The sequence below is a fragment of the Triturus cristatus genome, chromosome 5_2 (genome assembly GCF_964204655.1).
Source record: "Triturus cristatus chromosome 5_2, aTriCri1.1, whole genome shotgun sequence".
NCBI classification, from domain to species: domain Eukaryota; kingdom Metazoa; phylum Chordata; class Amphibia; order Caudata; family Salamandridae; genus Triturus; species Triturus cristatus.
The window spans coordinates 552441536-552466628 of record NC_140588.1 but is presented as its reverse complement, the minus strand read 5'-3'; the positions used below and the strand labels follow the sequence as shown (position 1 = coordinate 552466628).

The following is a 25093-nucleotide window of genomic DNA, read 5'->3' as shown; positions in this document are numbered from 1 at the left end:
GCTGAAAAGAATCAAATCACATTAAAGCTCTATCCACTATGACCATTCAAATGAGATATCTTTTTATCAATATAAGAGAAGGCCATCACTGATGCGCTCTCTTTTGTCTCAATGGAAACGTCACTCTTGTGTGAGAGGGTTCCATGGTGTAATGGTTAGCACTCTGGACTCTGAATCCAGCGATCCGAGTTCAAATCTCGGTGGGACCTACTACAATTATGAGATTCACTGTTTAACTCATTTTTTAGAATTTGGTCTAGAAAAAACATAATATCAATGTTTTATACTGATGCGTATAAACGCATAAGTATGTATAGATGCATACATAGCTTTATCCGTCTAGATAGCTGTTAGACAATATGAACATATCAATTATTCATTAACATAAATATTGAAGCTGAACCTAGAAACTGTTCTTTCACATCCACATTGTAAACATGAGTTTATTTTCCTTTCTCATCTATATGGCCAGTAATGAGATAGTTCATTTTTGCTGATTTCTTAGCTGACAACATGCTGGACTTACACAGTGCATTTCATTGTAAATGTCTTTAAAAGTGAATTTCAGATTCACACCTCGACATGTCTTTCAAAAGATTCAACTTTTTTGGTTGTGGATTTACTGTTGAAAATCAGTGTGTAAAATCTTTGTACGTCTGAATTTCAAGATTATTATTCAAACTGCACATCTTCGGTCCCCGTAATACAAAGTTTGACTCCTCAAGTTTTGTTTTAATGAATGCTTTGCAATGAAAAAGTTCCTTGTTCGCCTTAACAATAACAGTAAGATTTTAAAAAGTAATGTCTTGCATCAGGCCCCTGTGATGAGTTTGAGAAACCAGAGTGAGTTTGTAAAATCTCTCATTATTTTGAGCCATTTAGTTTCCAGGTATTGTAAAATTTCTATTATTTGCTCACATCTAATAAACTTTTAGAGTATAATCAATAAATTAATTGTTCACCCTACCGGTATTAGATATGTGATATTAATGAATACACTTGAAAGAAAATGATTTGGTCAAGAGTCATAAAATGGTCCCACCGAGATTTGAACTCGGATCATTGGATTCAAAGTCCAAAGTGCTAACCATTACACCATGGAACCTCCCATGTGAAAGGAGCATAAACTGCTGCAGGAATGTGGAAATGTCAAAGTTTTTAATATTCTACTGTCAAAGAGAAACTGTATTGGATTGCTTTCCTATTCTGGTAAACTTTTGCATATTGAACTATGTTGGGGAAGGATGTTGCCCAAAAGACTCAAATAACGTTATAACTCTGTTGAACAGTGGTTTTTATGTGAGATAATATTTTTCAATGAAAGATAAGTTGCCCCCTGAGGCAAATCTCTTCTGTCAAAATGGAAAGCTCACCCTGGTACGGGAGGGTGGATGGTGTCATGGTTAGCACTCTGGACTCTGAAAACAGGGATCTGAGTACAAATTTCAGTGGGACTTATCTGAACTTTACAATTTTCTTTTCCATTCAGTTCTTAGAAGTTTTATTTGGAACAACATCACATTTACTTATACACATGTAAAAATCAACCTGTACATATGTATCTCTGTATATATAGCTATATGTCTCTGTATATTTATAGGAAAATATAAACATATAGATTATAAAAATAAATATAATTAGTGGAGGTGAAAATCATGAACAGTTGTTGCCTCTCAGCATTTGAAACATGAGTTTCTACTTCTTTCTCTTTTATATGTCCTGAAATTGAGATAGTCACTTTTTACTCAGTATTGATCCAACAATACAGTTGATGTATACAAAGCATATCATATGATTTGTGAATAAAGTTCAAAAATGAGAATTTGATCAGTACCTGTGATGCCTCCGACCAAAAGCTTATATTTTACGATTGGAGATCAACTGTTGTAAATCAGCATGAAAAACATTTTCTTTTCACGTTTCCATACTAATATAAAACAACATTTTTACTAGCTGAATGAGATCATCATTGGGGTTCCTCTATGTTTGATTGAAGAAAACTTCTCATTCAAAATGTGCTATTTTCGCCTTATCAATAGCGGGAAAGCTTAAAAAAGTGATGCTGTGAATCACCCATCTGAAATGCGTTTGAGAAAATCAGAATATGATTTTATAATGGCTAACTACTTTGTGAAGAAAATTGATGTCAAAGTATTTTAAAGTTTGTATTGATGTAACTTGTTCAAGCTGATGGACATTTTGAAAGCATTCAATAATTGACTCTTTCAACCTACTGGTGTTGGATTTGAGCTATCAATGAACAAAGATGAAGAAATGGAAAAGCTCAAGAGTAATAAAAAAAGTCCCTCCAAGGTTTCAAATCGGATCATTGGATGCAAAGTCCAAATTGCCAACCATTGCTCTATGGAGCCACCCATGCAGGAGACAGAGACATTGCTTCAGTAGTCTGAAAATGTAGACTGTTTTATTATGCTACAGGCAAAGATGAACATTGTGATATAACTTTTATATTCAGATAAACATTTGAATATTTAACACTTTTATAGAGAATATAGCTGAAAAGAATCAAATCACATTAAAGCTCTATCCACTATGACCATTCAAATGAGATATCTTTTTATCAATATAAGAGAAGGCCATCACTGATGCGCTCTCTTTTGTCTCAATGGAAATGTCACTCTTGTGTGAGAGGGTTCCATGGTGTAATGGTTAGCACTCTGGACTCTGAATCCAGCGATCCGAGTTCAAATCTCGGTGGGACCTACTACAATTATGAGATTCACTGTTTAACTCATTTTTTAGAATTTGGTCTAGAAAAAACATAATATCAATGTTTTATACTGATGCGTATGAACGCATAAGTATGTATAGATGCATACATAGCTTTATCCGTCTAGATAGCTGTTAGACAATATGAACATATCAATTATTCATTAACATAAATATTGAAGCTGAACCTAGAAACTGTTCTTTCACATCCACATTGTAAACATGAGTTTATTTTCCTTTCTCATCTATATGGCCAGTAATGAGATAGTTCATTTTTGCTGATTTCTTAGCTGACAACATGCTGGACTTACACAGTGCATTTCATTGTGAATGTCTTTAAAAGTGAATTTCAGATTCACACCTTTGACATGTCTTTCAAAAGATTCAACTTTTTTGGTTGTGGATTTACTGTTGAAAATCAGTGTGTAAAATCTTTGTACGTCTGAATTTCAAGATTATTATTCAAACTGCACATCTTCGGTCCCCGTAATACAAAGTTTGACTCCTCAAGTTTTGTTTTAATGAATGCTTTGCAATGAAAAAGTTCCTTGTTCGCCTTGACAATAACAGTAAGATTTTAAAAAGTAATGTCTTGCATCAGGCCCCTGTGATGAGTTTGAGAAACCAGAGTGAGTTTGTAAAATCTCTCATTATTTTGAGCCATTTAGTTTCCAGGTATTGTAAAATTTCTATTATTTGCTCACATCTAATAAACTTTTAGAGTATAATCAATAAATTAATTGTTCACCCTACCGGTATTAGATATGTGATATTAATGAATACACTTGAAAGAAAATGATTTGGTCAAGAGTCATAAAATGGTCCCACCGAGATTTGAACTCGGATCATTGGATTCAAAGTCCAAAGTGCTAACCATTACACCATGGAACCTTCCATGTGAAAGGAGCATAAACTGCTGCAGGAATGTGGAAATGTCAAAGTTTTTAATATTCTACTGTCAAAGAGAAACTGTATTGGATTGCTTTCCTATTCTGGTAAACTTTTGCATATTGAACTATGTTGGGGAAGGATGTTGCCCAAAAGACTCAAATAACGTTGTAACTCTGTTGAACAGTGGTTTTTATGTGAGATAATATTTTTCAATGAAAGATAAGTTGCCCCCTGAGGCAAATCTCTTCTGTCAAAATGGAAAGCTCACCCTGGTACGGGAGGGTGGATGGTGTCATGGTTAGCACTCTGGACTCTGAAAACAGGGATCTGAGTACAAATTTCAGTGGGACTTATCTGAACTTTACAATTTTCTTTTCCATTCAGTTCTTAGAAGTTTTATTTGGAACAACATCACATTTACTTATAAACATGTAAAAATCAACCTGTACATATGTATCTCTGTATATATAGCTATATGTCTCTGTATATTTATAGGAAAATATAAACATATAGATTATAAAAATAAATATAATTAGTGGAGGTGAAAATCATGAACAGTTGTTGCCTCTCAGCATTTGAAACATGAGTTTCTACTTCTTTCTCTTTTATATGTCCTGAAATTGAGATAGTCACTTTTTACTCAGTATTGATCCAACAATACAGTTTATGTATATAAAGCATATCATATGATTTGTGAACAATGTTCAAAAATTAGAATTTGATCAGTACCTGTGATGCCTCCGACCAAAAGCTTATATTTTACGATTGGAGATCAACTGTTGTAAATCAGCATGAAAAACATTTTCTTTTCACGATTTCCATACTAATATAAAACAACATTTTTACTAGCTGAATGAGATCATCATTTGGGTTCCTCTATGTTTGATTGAAGAAAACTTCTCATTCAAAATGTGCTATTTTCGCCTTATCAATAGCGGGAAAGCTTAAAAAAGTGATGCTGTGAATCACCCATCTGAAATGCGTTTGAGAAAATCAGAATATGATTTTATAATGGCTAACTACTTTGTGAAGAAATTTGATGTCAAAGTATTTTAAAGTTTGTATTGATGTAACTTGTTCAAGCTGATGGACATTTTGAAAGCATTCAATAATTGACTCTTTCAACCTATTGGTGTTGGATTTGAGCTATCAATGAACAAAGATGAAGAAATGGAAAAGCCCAAGAGTAATAAAAAAAGTCCCTCCAAGGTTTCAAATCGGATCATTGGATGCAAAGTCCAAATTGCCAACCATTGCTCTATGGAGCCACCCATGCAGGAGACAGAGACATTGCTTCAGTAGTCTGGAAATGTAGACTGTTTTATTATGCTACAGGCAAAGATGAACATTGTGATATAACTTTTATATTCAGATAAACATTTGAATATTTAACACTTTTATAGAGAATATAGCTGAAAAGAATCAAATCACATTAAAGCTCTATCCACTATGACCATTCAAATGAGATATCTTTTTATCAATATAAGAGAAGGCCATCACTGATGCGCTCTCTTTTGTCTCAATGGAAACGTCACTCTTGTGTGAGAGGGTTCCATGGTGTAATGGTTAGCACTCTGGACTCTGAATCCAGCGATCCGAGTTCAAATCTCGGTGGGACCTACTACAATTATGAGATTCACTGTTTAACTCATTTTTTAGAATTTGGTCTAGAAAAAACATAATATCAATGTTTTATACTGATGCGTATAAACGCATAAGTATGTATAGATGCATACATAGCTTTATCCGTCTAGATAGCTGTTAGACAATATGAACATATCAATTATTCATTAACATAAATATTGAAGCTGAACCTAGAAACTGTTCTTTCACATCCACATTGTAAACATGAGTTTATTTTCCTTTCTCATCTATATGGCCAGTAATGAGATAGTTCATTTTTGCTGATTTCTTAGCTGACAACATGCTGGACTTACACAGTGCATTTCATTGTAAATGTCTTTAAAAGTGAATTTCAGATTCACACCTCGACATGTCTTTCAAAAGATTCAACTTTTTTGGTTGTGGATTTACTGTTGAAAATCAGTGTGTAAAATCTTTGTACGTCTGAATTTCAAGATTATTATTCAAACTGCACATCTTCGGTCCCCGTAATACAAAGTTTGACTCCTCAAGTTTTGTTTTAATGAATGCTTTGCAATGAAAAAGTTCCTTGTTCGCCTTAACAATAACAGTAAGATTTTAAAAAGTAATGTCTTGCATCAGGCCCCTGTGATGAGTTTGAGAAACCAGAGTGAGTTTGTAAAATCTCTCATTATTTTGAGCCATTTAGTTTCCAGGTATTGTAAAATTTCTATTATTTGCTCACATCTAATAAACTTTTAGAGTATAATCAATAAATTAATTGTTCACCCTACCGGTATTAGATATGTGATATTAATGAATACACTTGAAAGAAAATGATTTGGTCAAGAGTCATAAAATGGTCCCACCGAGATTTGAACTCGGATCATTGGATTCAAAGTCCAAAGTGCTAACCATTACACCATGGAACCTCCCATGTGAAAGGAGCATAAACTGCTGCAGGAATGTGGAAATGTCAAAGTTTTTAATATTCTACTGTCAAAGAGAAACTGTATTGGATTGCTTTCCTATTCTGGTAAACTTTTGCATATTGAACTATGTTGGGGAAGGATGTTGCCCAAAAGACTCAAATAACGTTATAACTCTGTTGAACAGTGGTTTTTATGTGAGATAATATTTTTCAATGAAAGATAAGTTGCCCCCTGAGGCAAATCTCTTCTGTCAAAATGGAAAGCTCACCCTGGTACGGGAGGGTGGATGGTGTCATGGTTAGCACTCTGGACTCTGAAAACAGGGATCTGAGTACAAATTTCAGTGGGACTTATCTGAACTTTACAATTTTCTTTTCCATTCAGTTCTTAGAAGTTTTATTTGGAACAACATCACATTTACTTATACACATGTAAAAATCAACCTGTACATATGTATCTCTGTATATATAGCTATATGTCTCTGTATATTTATAGGAAAATATAAACATATAGATTATAAAAATAAATATAATTAGTGGAGGTGAAAATCATGAACAGTTGTTGCCTCTCAGCATTTGAAACATGAGTTTCTACTTCTTTCTCTTTTATATGTCCTGAAATTGAGATAGTCACTTTTTACTCAGTATTGATCCAACAATACAGTTGATGTATACAAAGCATATCATATGATTTGTGAATAAAGTTCAAAAATGAGAATTTGATCAGTACCTGTGATGCCTCCGACCAAAAGCTTATATTTTACGATTGGAGATCAACTGTTGTAAATCAGCATGAAAAACATTTTCTTTTCACGTTTCCATACTAATATAAAACAACATTTTTACTAGCTGAATGAGATCATCATTGGGGTTCCTCTATGTTTGATTGAAGAAAACTTCTCATTCAAAATGTGCTATTTTCGCCTTATCAATAGCGGGAAAGCTTAAAAAAGTGATGCTGTGAATCACCCATCTGAAATGCGTTTGAGAAAATCAGAATATGATTTTATAATGGCTAACTACTTTGTGAAGAAAATTGATGTCAAAGTATTTTAAAGTTTGTATTGATGTAACTTGTTCAAGCTGATGGACATTTTGAAAGCATTCAATAATTGACTCTTTCAACCTACTGGTGTTGGATTTGAGCTATCAATGAACAAAGATGAAGAAATGGAAAAGCTCAAGAGTAATAAAAAAAGTCCCTCCAAGGTTTCAAATCGGATCATTGGATGCAAAGTCCAAATTGCCAACCATTGCTCTATGGAGCCACCCATGCAGGAGACAGAGACATTGCTTCAGTAGTCTGAAAATGTAGACTGTTTTATTATGCTACAGGCAAAGATGAACATTGTGATATAACTTTTATATTCAGATAAACATTTGAATATTTAACACTTTTATAGAGAATATAGCTGAAAAGAATCAAATCACATTAAAGCTCTATCCACTATGACCATTCAAATGAGATATCTTTTTATCAATATAAGAGAAGGCCATCACTGATGCGCTCTCTTTTGTCTCAATGGAAATGTCACTCTTGTGTGAGAGGGTTCCATGGTGTAATGGTTAGCACTCTGGACTCTGAATCCAGCGATCCGAGTTCAAATCTCGGTGGGACCTACTACAATTATGAGATTCACTGTTTAACTCATTTTTTAGAATTTGGTCTAGAAAAAACATAATATCAATGTTTTATACTGATGCGTATGAACGCATAAGTATGTATAGATGCATACATAGCTTTATCCGTCTAGATAGCTGTTAGACAATATGAACATATCAATTATTCATTAACATAAATATTGAAGCTGAACCTAGAAACTGTTCTTTCACATCCACATTGTAAACATGAGTTTATTTTCCTTTCTCATCTATATGGCCAGTAATGAGATAGTTCATTTTTGCTGATTTCTTAGCTGACAACATGCTGGACTTACACAGTGCATTTCATTGTGAATGTCTTTAAAAGTGAATTTCAGATTCACACCTTTGACATGTCTTTCAAAAGATTCAACTTTTTTGGTTGTGGATTTACTGTTGAAAATCAGTGTGTAAAATCTTTGTACGTCTGAATTTCAAGATTATTATTCAAACTGCACATCTTCGGTCCCCGTAATACAAAGTTTGACTCCTCAAGTTTTGTTTTAATGAATGCTTTGCAATGAAAAAGTTCCTTGTTCGCCTTGACAATAACAGTAAGATTTTAAAAAGTAATGTCTTGCATCAGGCCCCTGTGATGAGTTTGAGAAACCAGAGTGAGTTTGTAAAATCTCTCATTATTTTGAGCCATTTAGTTTCCAGGTATTGTAAAATTTCTATTATTTGCTCACATCTAATAAACTTTTAGAGTATAATCAATAAATTAATTGTTCACCCTACCGGTATTAGATATGTGATATTAATGAATACACTTGAAAGAAAATGATTTGGTCAAGAGTCATAAAATGGTCCCACCGAGATTTGAACTCGGATCATTGGATTCAAAGTCCAAAGTGCTAACCATTACACCATGGAACCTTCCATGTGAAAGGAGCATAAACTGCTGCAGGAATGTGGAAATGTCAAAGTTTTTAATATTCTACTGTCAAAGAGAAACTGTATTGGATTGCTTTCCTATTCTGGTAAACTTTTGCATATTGAACTATGTTGGGGAAGGATGTTGCCCAAAAGACTCAAATAACGTTGTAACTCTGTTGAACAGTGGTTTTTATGTGAGATAATATTTTTCAATGAAAGATAAGTTGCCCCCTGAGGCAAATCTCTTCTGTCAAAATGGAAAGCTCACCCTGGTACGGGAGGGTGGATGGTGTCATGGTTAGCACTCTGGACTCTGAAAACAGGGATCTGAGTACAAATTTCAGTGGGACTTATCTGAACTTTACAATTTTCTTTTCCATTCAGTTCTTAGAAGTTTTATTTGGAACAACATCACATTTACTTATAAACATGTAAAAATCAACCTGTACATATGTATCTCTGTATATATAGCTATATGTCTCTGTATATTTATAGGAAAATATAAACATATAGATTATAAAAATAAATATAATTAGTGGAGGTGAAAATCATGAACAGTTGTTGCCTCTCAGCATTTGAAACATGAGTTTCTACTTCTTTCTCTTTTATATGTCCTGAAATTGAGATAGTCACTTTTTACTCAGTATTGATCCAACAATACAGTTTATGTATATAAAGCATATCATATGATTTGTGAACAATGTTCAAAAATTAGAATTTGATCAGTACCTGTGATGCCTCCGACCAAAAGCTTATATTTTACGATTGGAGATCAACTGTTGTAAATCAGCATGAAAAACATTTTCTTTTCACGATTTCCATACTAATATAAAACAACATTTTTACTAGCTGAATGAGATCATCATTTGGGTTCCTCTATGTTTGATTGAAGAAAACTTCTCATTCAAAATGTGCTATTTTCGCCTTATCAATAGCGGGAAAGCTTAAAAAAGTGATGCTGTGAATCACCCATCTGAAATGCGTTTGAGAAAATCAGAATATGATTTTATAATGGCTAACTACTTTGTGAAGAAATTTGATGTCAAAGTATTTTAAAGTTTGTATTGATGTAACTTGTTCAAGCTGATGGACATTTTGAAAGCATTCAATAATTGACTCTTTCAACCTATTGGTGTTGGATTTGAGCTATCAATGAACAAAGATGAAGAAATGGAAAAGCCCAAGAGTAATAAAAAAAGTCCCTCCAAGGTTTCAAATCGGATCATTGGATGCAAAGTCCAAATTGCCAACCATTGCTCTATGGAGCCACCCATGCAGGAGACAGAGACATTGCTTCAGTAGTCTGGAAATGTAGACTGTTTTATTATGCTACAGGCAAAGATGAACATTGTGATATAACTTTTATATTCAGATAAACATTTGAATATTTAACACTTTTATAGAGAATATAGCTGAAAAGAATCAAATCACATTAAAGCTCTATCCACTATGACCATTCAAATGAGATATCTTTTTATCAATATAAGAGAAGGCCATCACTGATGCGCTCTCTTTTGTCTCAATGGAAACGTCACTCTTGTGTGAGAGGGTTCCATGGTGTAATGGTTAGCACTCTGGACTCTGAATCCAGCGATCCGAGTTCAAATCTCGGTGGGACCTACTACAATTATGAGATTCACTGTTTAACTCATTTTTTAGAATTTGGTCTAGAAAAAACATAATATCAATGTTTTATACTGATGCGTATAAACGCATAAGTATGTATAGATGCATACATAGCTTTATCCGTCTAGATAGCTGTTAGACAATATGAACATATCAATTATTCATTAACATAAATATTGAAGCTGAACCTAGAAACTGTTCTTTCACATCCACATTGTAAACATGAGTTTATTTTCCTTTCTCATCTATATGGCCAGTAATGAGATAGTTCATTTTTGCTGATTTCTTAGCTGACAACATGCTGGACTTACACAGTGCATTTCATTGTAAATGTCTTTAAAAGTGAATTTCAGATTCACACCTCGACATGTCTTTCAAAAGATTCAACTTTTTTGGTTGTGGATTTACTGTTGAAAATCAGTGTGTAAAATCTTTGTACGTCTGAATTTCAAGATTATTATTCAAACTGCACATCTTCGGTCCCCGTAATACAAAGTTTGACTCCTCAAGTTTTGTTTTAATGAATGCTTTGCAATGAAAAAGTTCCTTGTTCGCCTTAACAATAACAGTAAGATTTTAAAAAGTAATGTCTTGCATCAGGCCCCTGTGATGAGTTTGAGAAACCAGAGTGAGTTTGTAAAATCTCTCATTATTTTGAGCCATTTAGTTTCCAGGTATTGTAAAATTTCTATTATTTGCTCACATCTAATAAACTTTTAGAGTATAATCAATAAATTAATTGTTCACCCTACCGGTATTAGATATGTGATATTAATGAATACACTTGAAAGAAAATGATTTGGTCAAGAGTCATAAAATGGTCCCACCGAGATTTGAACTCGGATCATTGGATTCAAAGTCCAAAGTGCTAACCATTACACCATGGAACCTCCCATGTGAAAGGAGCATAAACTGCTGCAGGAATGTGGAAATGTCAAAGTTTTTAATATTCTACTGTCAAAGAGAAACTGTATTGGATTGCTTTCCTATTCTGGTAAACTTTTGCATATTGAACTATGTTGGGGAAGGATGTTGCCCAAAAGACTCAAATAACGTTATAACTCTGTTGAACAGTGGTTTTTATGTGAGATAATATTTTTCAATGAAAGATAAGTTGCCCCCTGAGGCAAATCTCTTCTGTCAAAATGGAAAGCTCACCCTGGTACGGGAGGGTGGATGGTGTCATGGTTAGCACTCTGGACTCTGAAAACAGGGATCTGAGTACAAATTTCAGTGGGACTTATCTGAACTTTACAATTTTCTTTTCCATTCAGTTCTTAGAAGTTTTATTTGGAACAACATCACATTTACTTATACACATGTAAAAATCAACCTGTACATATGTATCTCTGTATATATAGCTATATGTCTCTGTATATTTATAGGAAAATATAAACATATAGATTATAAAAATAAATATAATTAGTGGAGGTGAAAATCATGAACAGTTGTTGCCTCTCAGCATTTGAAACATGAGTTTCTACTTCTTTCTCTTTTATATGTCCTGAAATTGAGATAGTCACTTTTTACTCAGTATTGATCCAACAATACAGTTGATGTATACAAAGCATATCATATGATTTGTGAATAAAGTTCAAAAATGAGAATTTGATCAGTACCTGTGATGCCTCCGACCAAAAGCTTATATTTTACGATTGGAGATCAACTGTTGTAAATCAGCATGAAAAACATTTTCTTTTCACGTTTCCATACTAATATAAAACAACATTTTTACTAGCTGAATGAGATCATCATTGGGGTTCCTCTATGTTTGATTGAAGAAAACTTCTCATTCAAAATGTGCTATTTTCGCCTTATCAATAGCGGGAAAGCTTAAAAAAGTGATGCTGTGAATCACCCATCTGAAATGCGTTTGAGAAAATCAGAATATGATTTTATAATGGCTAACTACTTTGTGAAGAAAATTGATGTCAAAGTATTTTAAAGTTTGTATTGATGTAACTTGTTCAAGCTGATGGACATTTTGAAAGCATTCAATAATTGACTCTTTCAACCTACTGGTGTTGGATTTGAGCTATCAATGAACAAAGATGAAGAAATGGAAAAGCTCAAGAGTAATAAAAAAAGTCCCTCCAAGGTTTCAAATCGGATCATTGGATGCAAAGTCCAAATTGCCAACCATTGCTCTATGGAGCCACCCATGCAGGAGACAGAGACATTGCTTCAGTAGTCTGAAAATGTAGACTGTTTTATTATGCTACAGGCAAAGATGAACATTGTGATATAACTTTTATATTCAGATAAACATTTGAATATTTAACACTTTTATAGAGAATATAGCTGAAAAGAATCAAATCACATTAAAGCTCTATCCACTATGACCATTCAAATGAGATATCTTTTTATCAATATAAGAGAAGGCCATCACTGATGCGCTCTCTTTTGTCTCAATGGAAATGTCACTCTTGTGTGAGAGGGTTCCATGGTGTAATGGTTAGCACTCTGGACTCTGAATCCAGCGATCCGAGTTCAAATCTCGGTGGGACCTACTACAATTATGAGATTCACTGTTTAACTCATTTTTTAGAATTTGGTCTAGAAAAAACATAATATCAATGTTTTATACTGATGCGTATGAACGCATAAGTATGTATAGATGCATACATAGCTTTATCCGTCTAGATAGCTGTTAGACAATATGAACATATCAATTATTCATTAACATAAATATTGAAGCTGAACCTAGAAACTGTTCTTTCACATCCACATTGTAAACATGAGTTTATTTTCCTTTCTTATCTATATGGCCAGTAATGAGATAGTTCATTTTTGCTGATTTCTTAGCTGACAACATGCTGGACTTACACAGTGCATTTCATTGTGAATGTCTTTAAAAGTGAATTTCAGATTCACACCTTTGACATGTCTTTCAAAAGATTCAACTTTTTTGGTTGTGGATTTACTGTTGAAAATCAGTGTGTAAAATCTTTGTACGTCTGAATTTCAAGATTATTATTCAAACTGCACATCTTCGGTCCCCGTAATACAAAGTTTGACTCCTCAAGTTTTGTTTTAATGAATGCTTTGCAATGAAAAAGTTCCTTGTTCGCCTTGACAATAACAGTAAGATTTTAAAAAGTAATGTCTTGCATCAGGCCCCTGTGATGAGTTTGAGAAACCAGAGTGAGTTTGTAAAATCTCTCATTATTTTGAGCCATTTAGTTTCCAGGTATTGTAAAATTTCTATTATTTGCTCACATCTAATAAACTTTTAGAGTATAATCAATAAATTAATTGTTCACCCTACCGGTATTAGATATGTGATATTAATGAATACACTTGAAAGAAAATGATTTGGTCAAGAGTCATAAAATGGTCCCACCGAGATTTGAACTCGGATCATTGGATTCAAAGTCCAAAGTGCTAACCATTACACCATGGAACCTTCCATGTGAAAGGAGCATAAACTGCTGCAGGAATGTGGAAATGTCAAAGTTTTTAATATTCTACTGTCAATGAGAAACTGTATTGGATTGCTTTCCTATTCTGGTAAACTTTTGCATATTGAACTATGTTGGGGAAGGATGTTGCCCAAAAGACTCAAATAACGTTGTAACTCTGTTGAACAGTGGTTTTTATGTGAGATAATATTTTTCAATGAAAGATAAGTTGCCCCCTGAGGCAAATCTCTTCTGTCAAAATGGAAAGCTCACCCTGGTACGGGAGGGTGGATGGTGTCATGGTTAGCACTCTGGACTCTGAAAACAGGGATCTGAGTACAAATTTCAGTGGGACTTATCTGAACTTTACAATTTTCTTTTCCATTCAGTTCTTAGAAGTTTTATTTGGAACAACATCACATTTACTTATAAACATGTAAAAATCAACCTGTACATATGTATATCTGTATATATAGCTATATGTCTCTGTATATTTATAGGAAAATATAAACATATAGATTATAAAAATAAATATAATTAGTGGAGGTGAAAATCATGAACAGTTGTTGCCTCTCAGCATTTGAAACATGAGTTTCTACTTCTTTCTCTTTTATATGTCCTGAAATTGAGATAGTCACTTTTTACTCAGTATTGATCCAACAATACAGTTTATGTATATAAAGCATATCATATGATTTGTGAACAATGTTCAAAAATTAGAATTTGATCAGTACCTGTGATGCCTCCGACCAAAAGCTTATATTTTACGATTGGAGATCAACTGTTGTAAATCAGCATGAAAAACATTTTCTTTTCACGATTTCCATACTAATATAAAACAACATTTTTACTAGCTGAATGAGATCATCATTTGGGTTCCTCTATGTTTGATTGAAGAAAACTTCTCATTCAAAATGTGCTATTTTCGCCTTATCAATAGCGGGAAAGCTTAAAAAAGTGATGCTGTGAATCACCCATCTGAAATGCGTTTGAGAAAATCAGAATATGATTTTATAATGGCTAACTACTTTGTGAAGAAATTTGATGTCAAAGTATTTTAAAGTTTGTATTGATGTAACTTGTTCAAGCTGATGGACATTTTGAAAGCATTCAATAATTGACTCTTTCAACCTATTGGTGTTGGATTTGAGCTATCAATGAACAAAGATGAAGAAATGGAAAAGCCCAAGAGTAATAAAAAAAGTCCCTCCAAGGTTTCAAATCGGATCATTGGATGCAAAGTCCAAATTGCCAACCATTGCTCTATGGAGCCACCCATGCAGGAGACAGAGACATTGCTTCAGTAGTCTGGAAATGTAGACTGTTTTATTATGCTACAGGCAAAGATGAACATTGTGATATAACTTTTATATTCAGATAAACATTTGAATATTTAACACTTTTATAGAGAATATAGCTGAAAAGAATCAAATCACATTAAAGCTCTATCCACTATGACCATTCAAATGAGATATCTTTTTATCAATATAAGAGAAGGCCATCACTGATGCGCTCTCTTTTGTCTCAATGGAAACGTCACTCTTGTGTGAGAGGGTTCCATGGTGTAATGGTTAGCACTCTGGACTCTGAATCCAGCGATCCGAGTTCAAATCTCGGTGGGACCTACTACAATTATGAGATTCACTGTTTAACTCATTTTTTAGAATTTGGTCTAGAAAAAACATAATATCAATGTTTTATACTGATGCGTATAAACGCATAAGTATGTATAGATGCATACATAGCTTTATCCGTCTAGATAGCTGTTAGACAATATGAACATATCAATTATTCATTAACATAAATATTGAAGCTGAACCTAGAAACTGTTCTTTCACATCCACATTGTAAACATGAGTTTATTTTCCTTTCTCATCTATATGGCCAGTAATGAGATAGTTCATTTTTGCTGATTTCTTAGCTGACAACATGCTGGACTTACACAGTGCATTTCATTGTAAATGTCTTTAAAAGTGAATTTCAGATTCACACCTCGACATGTCTTTCAAAAGATTCAACTTTTTTGGTTGTGGATTTACTGTTGAAAATCAGTGTGTAAAATCTTTGTACGTCTGAATTTCAAGATTATTATTCAAACTGCACATCTTCGGTCCCCGTAATACAAAGTTTGACTCCTCAAGTTTTGTTTTAATGAATGCTTTGCAATGAAAAAGTTCCTTGTTCGCCTTAACAATAACAGTAAGATTTTAAAAAGTAATGTCTTGCATCAGGCCCCTGTGATGAGTTTGAGAAACCAGAGTGAGTTTGTAAAATCTCTCATTATTTTGAGCCATTTAGTTTCCAGGTATTGTAAAATTTCTATTATTTGCTCACATCTAATAAACTTTTAGAGTATAATCAATAAATTAATTGTTCACCCTACCGGTATTAGATATGTGATATTAATGAATACACTTGAAAGAAAATGATTTGGTCAAGAGTCATAAAATGGTCCCACCGAGATTTGAACTCGGATCATTGGATTCAAAGTCCAAAGTGCTAACCATTACACCATGGAACCTCCCATGTGAAAGGAGCATAAACTGCTGCAGGAATGTGGAAATGTCAACGTTTTTAATATTCTACTGTCAAAGAGAAACTGTATTGGATTGCTTTCCTATTCTGGTAAACTTTTGCATATTGAACTATGTTGGGGAAGGATGTTGCCCAAAAGACTCAAATAACGTTATAACTCTGTTGAACAGTGGTTTTTATGTGAGATAATATTTTTCAATGAAAGATAAGTTGCCCCCTGAGGCAAATCTCTTCTGTCAAAATGGAAAGCTCACCCTGGTACGGGAGGGTGGATGGTGTCATGGTTAGCACTCTGGACTCTGAAAACAGGGATCTGAGTACAAATTTCAGTGGGACTTATCTGAACTTTACAATTTTCTTTTCCATTCAGTTCTTAGAAGTTTTATTTGGAACAACATCACATTTACTTATACACATGTAAAAATCAACCTGTACATATGTATCTCTGTATATATAGCTATATGTCTCTGTATATTTATAGGAAAATATAAACATATAGATTATAAAAATAAATATAATTAGTGGAGGTGAAAATCATGAACAGTTGTTGCCTCTCAGCATTTGAAACATGAGTTTCTACTTCTTTCTCTTTTATATGTCCTGAAATTGAGATAGTCACTTTTTACTCAGTATTGATCCAACAATACAGTTGATGTATACAAAGCATATCATATGATTTGTGAATAAAGTTCAAAAATGAGAATTTGATCAGTACCTGTGATGCCTCCGACCAAAAGCTTATATTTTACGATTGGAGATCAACTGTTGTAAATCAGCATGAAAAACATTTTCTTTTCACGTTTCCATACTAATATAAAACAACATTTTTACTAGCTGAATGAGATCATCATTGGGGTTCCTCTATGTTTGATTGAAGAAAACTTCTCATTCAAAATGTGCTATTTTCGCCTTATCAATAGCGGGAAAGCTTAAAAAAGTGATGCTGTGAATCACCCATCTGAAATGCGTTTGAGAAAATCAGAATATGATTTTATAATGGCTAACTACTTTGTGAAGAAAATTGATGTCAAAGTATTTTAAAGTTTGTATTGATGTAACTTGTTCAAGCTGATGGACATTTTGAAAGCATCCAATAATTGACTCTTTCAACCTACTGGTGTTGGATTTGAGCTATCAATGAACAAAGATGAAGAAATGGAAAAGCTCAAGAGTAATAAAAAAAGTCCCTCCAAGGTTTCAAATCGGATCATTGGATGCAAAGTCCAAATTGCCAACCATTGCTCTATGGAGCCACCCATGCAGGAGACAGAGACATTGCTTCAGTAGTCTGAAAATGTAGACTGTTTTATTATGCTACAGGCAAAGATGAACATTGTGATATAACTTTTATATTCAGATAAACATTTGAATATTTAACACTTTTATAGAGAATATAGCTGAAAAGAATCAAATCACATTAAAGCTCTATCCACTATGACCATTCAAATGAGATATCTTTTTATCAATATAAGAGAAGGCCATCACTGATGCGCTCTCTTTTGTCTCAATGGAAATGTCACTCTTGTGTGAGAGGGTTCCATGGTGTAATGGTTAGCACTCTGGACTCTGAATCCAGCGATCCGAGTTCAAATCTCGGTGGGACCTACTACAATTATGAGATTCACTGTTTAACTCATTTTTTAGAATTTGGTCTAGAAAAAACATAATATCAATGTTTTATACTGATGCGTATGAACGCATAAGTATGTATAGATGCATACATAGCTTTATCCGTCTAGATAGCTGTTAGACAATATGAACATATCAATTATTCATTAACATAAATATTGAAGCTGAACCTAGAAACTGTTCTTTCACATCCACATTGTAAACATGAGTTTATTTTCCTTTCTCATCTATATGACCAGTAATGAGATAGTTCATTTTTGCTGATTTCTTAGCTGACAACATGCTGGACTTACACAGTGCATTTCATTGTGAATGTCTTTAAAAGTGAATTTCAGATTCACACCTTTGACATGTCTTTCAAAAGATTCAACTTTTTTGGTTGTGGATTTACTGTTGAAAATCAGTGTGTAAAATCTTTGTACGTCTGAATTTCAAGATTATTATTCAAACTGCACATCTTCGGTCCCCGTAATACAAAGTTTGACTCCTCAAGTTTTGTTTTAATGAATGCTTTGCAATGAAAAAGTTCCTTGTTCGCCTTGACAATAACAGTAAGATTTTAAAAAGTAATGTCTTGCATCAGGCCCCTGTGATGAGTTTGAGAAACCAGAGTGAGTTTGTAAAATCTCTCATTATTTTGAGCCATTTAGTTTCCAGGTATTGTAAAATTTCTATTATTTGCTCACATCTAATAAACTTTTAGAGTATAATCAATAAATTAATTGTTCACCCTACCGGTATTAGATATGTGATATTAATGAATACACTTGAAAGAAAATGATTTGGTCAAGAGTCATAAAATGGTCCCACCGAGATTTGAACTCGGATCATTGGATTCAAAGTCCAAAGTGCTAACCATTACACCATGGAACCTTCCATGTGAAAGGAGCATAAACTGCTGCAGGAATGTGGAAATGTGAAAGTTTTTAATATTCTACTGTCAAAGAGAAACTGTATTGGATTGCTTTCCTATTCTGGAAAACTTTTGCATATTGAACTATGTTGGGGAAGGATGTTGCCCAAAAGACTCAAATAACGTTGTAACTCTGTTGAACAGTGGTTTTTATGTGAGATAATATTTTTCAATGAAAGATAAGTTGCCCCCTGAGGCAAATCTCTTCTGTCAAAATGGAAAGCTCACCCTGGTACGGGAGGGTGGATGGTGTCATGGTTAGCACTCTGGACTCTGAAAACAGGGATCTGAGTACAAATTTCAGTGGGACTTATCTGAACTTTACAATTTTCTTTTCCATTCAGTTCTTAGAAGTTTTATTTGGAACAACATCACATTTACTTATAAACATGTAAAAATCAACCTGTACATATGTATCTCTGTATATATAGCTATATGTCTCTGTATATTTATAGGAAAATATAAACATATAGATTATAAAAATAAATATAATTAGTGGAGGTGAAAATCATGAACAGTTGTTGCCTCTCAGCATTTGAAACATGAGTTTCTACTTCTTTCTCTTTTATATGTCCTGAAATTGAGATAGTCACTTTTTACTCAGTATTGATCCAACAATACAGTTTATGTATATAAAGCATATCATATGATTTGTGAACAATGTTCAAAAATTAGAATTTGATCAGTACCTGTGATGCCTCCGACCAAAAGCTTATATTTTACGATTGGAGATCAACTGTTGTAAATCAGCATGAAAAACATTTTCTTTTCACGATTTCCATACTAATATAAAACAACATTTTTACTAGCTGAATGAGATCATCATTTGGGTTCCTCTATGTTTGATTGAAGAAAACTTCTCATTCAAAATGTGCTATTTTCGCCTTATCAATAGCGGGAAAGCTTAAAAAAGTGATGCTGTGAATCACCCATCTGAAATGCGTTTGAGAAAATCAGAATATGATTTTATAATGGCTAACTACTTTGTGAAGAAATTTGATGTCAAAGTATTTTAAAGTTTGTATTGATGTAACTTGTTCAAGCTGATGGACATTTTGAAAGCATTCAATAATTGACTCTTTCAACCTACTGGTGTTGGATTTGAGCTATCAATGAACAAAGATGAAGAAATGGAAAAGCTCAAGAGTAATAAAAAAAGTCCCTCCAAGGTTTCAAATCGGATCATTGGATGCAAAGTCCAAATTGCCAACCATTGCTCTATGGAGCCACCCATGCAGGAGACAGAGACATTGCTTCAGTAGTCTGGAAATGTAGACTGTTTTATTATGCTACAGGCAAAGATGAACATTGTGATATAACTTTTATATTCAGATAAACATTTGAATATTTAACACTTTTATAGAGAATATAGCTGAAAAGAATCAAATCACATTAAAGCTCTATCCACTATGACCATTCAAATGAGATATCTTTTTATCAATATAAGAGAAGGCCATCACTGATGCGCTCTCTTTTGTCTCAATGGAAATGTCACTCTTGTGTGAGAGGGTTCCATGGTGTAATGGTTAGCACTCTGGACTCTGAATCCAGCGATCCGAGTTCAAATCTCGGTGGGACCTACTACAATTATGAGATTCACTGTTTAACTCATTTTTTAGAATTTGGTCTAGAAAAAACATAATATCAATGTTTTATACTGATGCGTATGAACGCATAAGTATGTATAGATGCATACATAGCTTTATCCGTCTAGATAGCTGTTAGACAATATGAACATATCAATTATTCATTAACATAAATATTGAAGCTGAACCTAGAAACTGTTCTTTCACATCCACATTGTAAACATGAGTTTATTTTCCTTTCTCATCTATATGACCAGTAATGAGATAGTTCATTTTTGCTGATTTCTTAGCTGACAACATGCTGGACTTACACAGTGCATTTCATTGTGAATGTCTTTAAAAGTGAATTTCAGATTCACACCTTTGACATGTCTTTCAAAAGATTCAACTTTTTTGGTTGTGGATTTACTGTTGAAAATCAGTGTGTAAAATCTTTGTACGTCTGAATTTCAAGATTATTATTCAAACTGCACATCTTCGGTCCCCGTAATACAAAGTTTGACTCCTCAAGTTTTGTTTTAATGAATGCTTTGCAATGAAAAAGTTCCTTGTTCGCCTTGACAATAACAGTAAGATTTTAAAAAGTAATGTCTTGCATCAGGCCCCTGTGATGAGTTTGAGAAACCAGAGTGAGTTTGTAAAATCTCTCATTATTTTGAGCCATTTAGTTTCCAGGTATTGTAAAATTTCTATTATTTGCTCACATCTAATAAACTTTTAGAGTATAATCAATAAATTAATTGTTCACCCTACCGGTATTAGATATGTGATATTAATGAATACACTTGAAAGAAAATGATTTGGTCAAGAGTCATAAAATGGTCCCACCGAGATTTGAACTCGGATCATTGGATTCAAAGTCCAAAGTGCTAACCATTACACCATGGAACCTCCCATGTGAAAGGAGCATAAACTGCTGCAGGAATGTGGAAATGTCAAAGTTTTTAATATTCTACTGTCAAAGAGAAACTGTATTGGATTGCTTTCCTATTCTGGTAAACTTTTGCATATTGAACTATGTTGGGGAAGGATGTTGCCCAAAAGACTCAAATAACGTTATAACTCTGTTGAACAGTGGTTTTTATGTGAGATAATATTTTTCAATGAAAGATAAGTTGCCCCCTGAGGCAAATCTCTTCTGTCAAAATGGAAAGCTCACCCTGGTACGGGAGGGTGGATGGTGTCATGGTTAGCACTCTGGACTCTGAAAACAGGGATCTGAGTACAAATTTCAGTGGGACTTATCTGAACTTTACAATTTTCTTTTCCATTCAGTTCTTAGAAGTTTTATTTGGAACAACATCACATTTACTTATAAACATGTAAAAATCAACCTGTACATATGTATCTCTGTATATATAGCTATATGTCTCTGTATATTTATAGGAAAATATAAACATATAGATTATAAAAATAAATATAATTAGTGGAGGTGAAAATCATGAACAGTTGTTGCCTCTCAGCATTTGAAACATGAGTTTCTACTTCTTTCTCTTTTATATGTCCTGAAATTGAGATAGTCACTTTTTACTCAGTATTGATCCAACAATACAGTTTATGTATATAAAGCATATCATATGATTTGTGAACAATGTTCAAAAATTAGAATTTGATCAGTACCTGTGATGCCTCCGACCAAAAGCTTATATTTTACGATTGGAGATCAACTGTTGTAAATCAGCATGAAAAACATTTTCTTTTCACGATTTCCATACTAATATAAAACAACATTTTTACTAGCTGAATGAGATCATCATTTGGGTTCCTCTATGTTTGATTGAAGAAAACTTCTCATTCAAATGTGCTATTTTCGCCTTATCAATAGCGGGAAAGCTTAAAAAAGTGATGCTGTGAATCACCCATCTGAAATGCGTTTGAGAAAATCAGAATATGATTTTATAATGGCTAACTACTTTGTGAAGAAATTTGATGTCAAAGTATTTTAAAGTTTGTATTGATGTAACTTGTTCAAGCTGATGGACATTTTGAAAGCATTCAATAATTGACTCTTTCAACCTACTGGTGTTGGATTTGAGCTATCAATGAACAAAGATGAAGAAATGGAAAAGCTCAAGAGTAATAAAAAAAGTCCCTCCAAGGTTTCAAATCGGATCATTGGATGCAAAGTCCAAATTGCCAACCATTGCTCTATGGAGCCACCCATGCAGGAGACAGAGACATTGCTTCAGTAGTCTGAAAATGTAGACTGTTTTATTATGCTACAGGCAAAGATGAACATTGTGATATAACTTTTATATTCAGATAAACATTTGAATATTTAACACTTTTATAGAGAATATAGCTGAAAAGAATCAAATCACATTAAAGCTCTATCCACTATGACCATTCAAATGAGATATCTTTTTATCAATATAAGAGAAGGCCATCACTGATGCGCTCTCTTTTGTCTCAATGGAAATGTCACTCTTGTGTGAGAGGGTTCCATGGTGTAATGGTTAGCACTCTGGACTCTGATTCCAGCGATCCGAGTTCAAATCTCGGTGGGACCTACTACAATTATGAGATTCACTGTTTAACTCATTTTTTAGAATTTGGTCTAGAAAAAACATAATATCAATGTTTTATACTGATGCGTATGAACGCATAAGTATGTATAGATGCATACATAGCTTTATCCGTCTAGATAGCTGTTAGACAATATGAACATATCAATTATTCATTAACATAAATATTGAAGCTGAACCTAGAAACTGTTCTTTCACATCCACATTGTAAACATGAGTTTATTTTCCTTTCTCATCTATATGGCCAGTAATGAGATAGTTCATTTTTGCTGATTTCTTAGCTGACAACATGCTGGACTTACACAGTGCATTTCATTGTGAATGTCTTTAAAAGTGAATTTCAGATTCACACCTTTGACATGTCTTTCAAAAGATTCAACTTTTTTGGTTGTGGATTTACTGTTGAAAATCAGTGTGTAAAATCTTTGTACGTCTGAATTTCAAGATTATTATTCAAACTGCACATCTTCGGTCCCCGTAATACAAAGTTTGACTCCTCAAGTTTTGTTTTAATGAATGCTTTGCAATGAAAAAGTTCCTTGTTCGCCTTGACAATAACAGTAAGATTTTAAAAAGTAATGTCTTGCATCAGGCCCCTGTGATGAGTTTGAGAAACCAGAGTGAGTTTGTAAAATCTCTCATTATTTTGAGCCATTTAGTTTCCAGGTATTGTAAAATTTCTATTATTTGCTCACATCTAATAAACTTTTAGAGTATAATCAATAAATTAATTGTTCACCCTACCGGTATTAGATATGTGATATTAATGAATACACTTGAAAGAAAATGATTTGGTCAAGAGTCATAAAATGGTCCCACCGAGATTTGAACTCGGATCATTGGATTCAAAGTCCAAAGTGCTAACCATTACACCATGGAACCTCCCATGTGAAAGGAGCATAAACTGCTGCAGGAATGTGGAAATTTCAAAGTTTTTAATATTCTACTGTCAAAGAGAAACTGTATTGGATTGCTTTCCTATTCTGGTAAACTTTTGCATATTGAACTATGTTGGGGAAGGATGTTGCCCAAAAGACTCAAATAACGTTGTAACTCTGTTGAACAGTGGTTTTTATGTGAGATAATATTTTTCAATGAAAGATAAGTTGCCCCCTGAGGCAAATCTCTTCTGTCAAAATGGAAAGCTCACCCTGGTACGGGAGGGTGGATGGTGTCATGGTTAGCACTCTGGACTCTGAAAACAGGGATCTGAGTACAAATTTCAGTGGGACTTATCTGAACTTTACAATTTTCTTTTCCATTCAGTTCTTAGAAGTTTTATTTGGAACAACATCACATTTACTTATAAACATGTAAAAATCAACCTGTACATATGTATCTCTGTATATATAGCTATATGTCTCTGTATATTTATAGGAAAATATAAACATATAGATTATAAAAATAAATATAATTAGTGGAGGTGAAAATCATGAACAGTTGTTGCCTCTCAGCATTTGAAACATGAGTTTCTACTTCTTTCTCTTTTATATGTCCTGAAATTGAGATAGTCACTTTTTACTCAGTATTGATCCAACAATACAGTTTATGTATATAAAGCATATCATATGATTTGTGAACAATGTTCAAAAATTAGAATTTGATCAGTACCTGTGATGCCTCCGACCAAAAGCTTATATTTTACGATTGGAGATCAACTGTTGTAAATCAGCATGAAAAACATTTTCTTTTCACGATTTCCATACTAATATAAAACAACATTTTTACTAGCTGAATGAGATCATCATTTGGGTTCCTCTATGTTTGATTGAAGAAAACTTCTCATTCAAAATGTGCTATTTTCGCCTTATCAATAGCGGGAAAGCTTAAAAAAGTGATGCTGTGAATCACCCATCTGAAATGCGTTTGAGAAAATCAGAATATGATTTTATAATGGCTAACTACTTTGTGAAGAAATTTGATGTCAAAGTATTTTAAAGTTTGTATTGATGTAACTTGTTCAAGCTGATGGACATTTTGAAAGCATTCAATAATTGACTCTTTCAACCTACTGGTGTTGGATTTGAGCTATCAATGAACAAAGATGAAGAAATGGAAAAGCTCAAGAGTAATAAAAAAAGTCCCTCCAAGGTTTCAAATCGGATCATTGGATGCAAAGTCCAAATTGCCAACCATTGCTCTATGGAGCCACCCATGCAGGAGACAGAGACATTGCTTCAGTAGTCTGGAAATGTAGACTGTTTTATTATGCTACAGGCAAAGAT

General features: G+C 33.5%; 20 non-coding genes across 20 annotated transcripts; 10 read left to right on the top strand and 10 right to left on the bottom strand.

Annotated features, from left to right (window-relative positions):
• The first annotated feature begins 137 nt into the window (after positions 1 to 137).
• Positions 138 to 209, top strand: TRNAQ-CUG (transfer RNA glutamine (anticodon CUG)). Its single transcript has one exon. It is a non-coding gene; the product is annotated as a tRNA-Gln (tRNA).
• An 824-nt stretch (positions 210 to 1033) lies between these two features.
• TRNAQ-UUG (transfer RNA glutamine (anticodon UUG)) lies at positions 1034 to 1105 on the bottom strand. Its single transcript has one exon. It is a non-coding gene; the product is annotated as a tRNA-Gln (tRNA).
• Positions 1106 to 2652: 1547 nt separating this feature from the next.
• Positions 2653 to 2724, top strand: TRNAQ-CUG (transfer RNA glutamine (anticodon CUG)). Its single transcript has one exon. It is a non-coding gene; the product is annotated as a tRNA-Gln (tRNA).
• Positions 2725 to 3549: 825 nt separating this feature from the next.
• Positions 3550 to 3621, bottom strand: TRNAQ-UUG (transfer RNA glutamine (anticodon UUG)). Its single transcript has one exon. It is a non-coding gene; the product is annotated as a tRNA-Gln (tRNA).
• A 1548-nt stretch (positions 3622 to 5169) lies between these two features.
• On the top strand, positions 5170 to 5241 carry TRNAQ-CUG (transfer RNA glutamine (anticodon CUG)). Its single transcript has one exon. It is a non-coding gene; the product is annotated as a tRNA-Gln (tRNA).
• An 824-nt stretch (positions 5242 to 6065) lies between these two features.
• TRNAQ-UUG (transfer RNA glutamine (anticodon UUG)) lies at positions 6066 to 6137 on the bottom strand. The gene has a single exon. It is a non-coding gene; the product is annotated as a tRNA-Gln (tRNA).
• A 1547-nt stretch (positions 6138 to 7684) lies between these two features.
• On the top strand, positions 7685 to 7756 carry TRNAQ-CUG (transfer RNA glutamine (anticodon CUG)). The gene has a single exon. It is a non-coding gene; the product is annotated as a tRNA-Gln (tRNA).
• An 825-nt stretch (positions 7757 to 8581) lies between these two features.
• On the bottom strand, positions 8582 to 8653 carry TRNAQ-UUG (transfer RNA glutamine (anticodon UUG)). The gene has a single exon. It is a non-coding gene; the product is annotated as a tRNA-Gln (tRNA).
• A 1548-nt stretch (positions 8654 to 10201) lies between these two features.
• Positions 10202 to 10273, top strand: TRNAQ-CUG (transfer RNA glutamine (anticodon CUG)). Its single transcript has one exon. It is a non-coding gene; the product is annotated as a tRNA-Gln (tRNA).
• Positions 10274 to 11097: 824 nt separating this feature from the next.
• On the bottom strand, positions 11098 to 11169 carry TRNAQ-UUG (transfer RNA glutamine (anticodon UUG)). The gene has a single exon. It is a non-coding gene; the product is annotated as a tRNA-Gln (tRNA).
• A 1547-nt stretch (positions 11170 to 12716) lies between these two features.
• Positions 12717 to 12788, top strand: TRNAQ-CUG (transfer RNA glutamine (anticodon CUG)). The gene has a single exon. It is a non-coding gene; the product is annotated as a tRNA-Gln (tRNA).
• An 825-nt stretch (positions 12789 to 13613) lies between these two features.
• TRNAQ-UUG (transfer RNA glutamine (anticodon UUG)) lies at positions 13614 to 13685 on the bottom strand. The gene has a single exon. It is a non-coding gene; the product is annotated as a tRNA-Gln (tRNA).
• A 1548-nt stretch (positions 13686 to 15233) lies between these two features.
• Positions 15234 to 15305, top strand: TRNAQ-CUG (transfer RNA glutamine (anticodon CUG)). Its single transcript has one exon. It is a non-coding gene; the product is annotated as a tRNA-Gln (tRNA).
• Positions 15306 to 16129: 824 nt separating this feature from the next.
• TRNAQ-UUG (transfer RNA glutamine (anticodon UUG)) lies at positions 16130 to 16201 on the bottom strand. The gene has a single exon. It is a non-coding gene; the product is annotated as a tRNA-Gln (tRNA).
• Positions 16202 to 17748: 1547 nt separating this feature from the next.
• On the top strand, positions 17749 to 17820 carry TRNAQ-CUG (transfer RNA glutamine (anticodon CUG)). The gene has a single exon. It is a non-coding gene; the product is annotated as a tRNA-Gln (tRNA).
• An 825-nt stretch (positions 17821 to 18645) lies between these two features.
• TRNAQ-UUG (transfer RNA glutamine (anticodon UUG)) lies at positions 18646 to 18717 on the bottom strand. The gene has a single exon. It is a non-coding gene; the product is annotated as a tRNA-Gln (tRNA).
• A 1548-nt stretch (positions 18718 to 20265) lies between these two features.
• On the top strand, positions 20266 to 20337 carry TRNAQ-CUG (transfer RNA glutamine (anticodon CUG)). Its single transcript has one exon. It is a non-coding gene; the product is annotated as a tRNA-Gln (tRNA).
• An 825-nt stretch (positions 20338 to 21162) lies between these two features.
• TRNAQ-UUG (transfer RNA glutamine (anticodon UUG)) lies at positions 21163 to 21234 on the bottom strand. Its single transcript has one exon. It is a non-coding gene; the product is annotated as a tRNA-Gln (tRNA).
• A 1547-nt stretch (positions 21235 to 22781) lies between these two features.
• Positions 22782 to 22853, top strand: TRNAQ-CUG (transfer RNA glutamine (anticodon CUG)). The gene has a single exon. It is a non-coding gene; the product is annotated as a tRNA-Gln (tRNA).
• Positions 22854 to 23678: 825 nt separating this feature from the next.
• TRNAQ-UUG (transfer RNA glutamine (anticodon UUG)) lies at positions 23679 to 23750 on the bottom strand. The gene has a single exon. It is a non-coding gene; the product is annotated as a tRNA-Gln (tRNA).
• Between the last annotated feature and the right edge of the window lie 1343 nt (positions 23751 to 25093).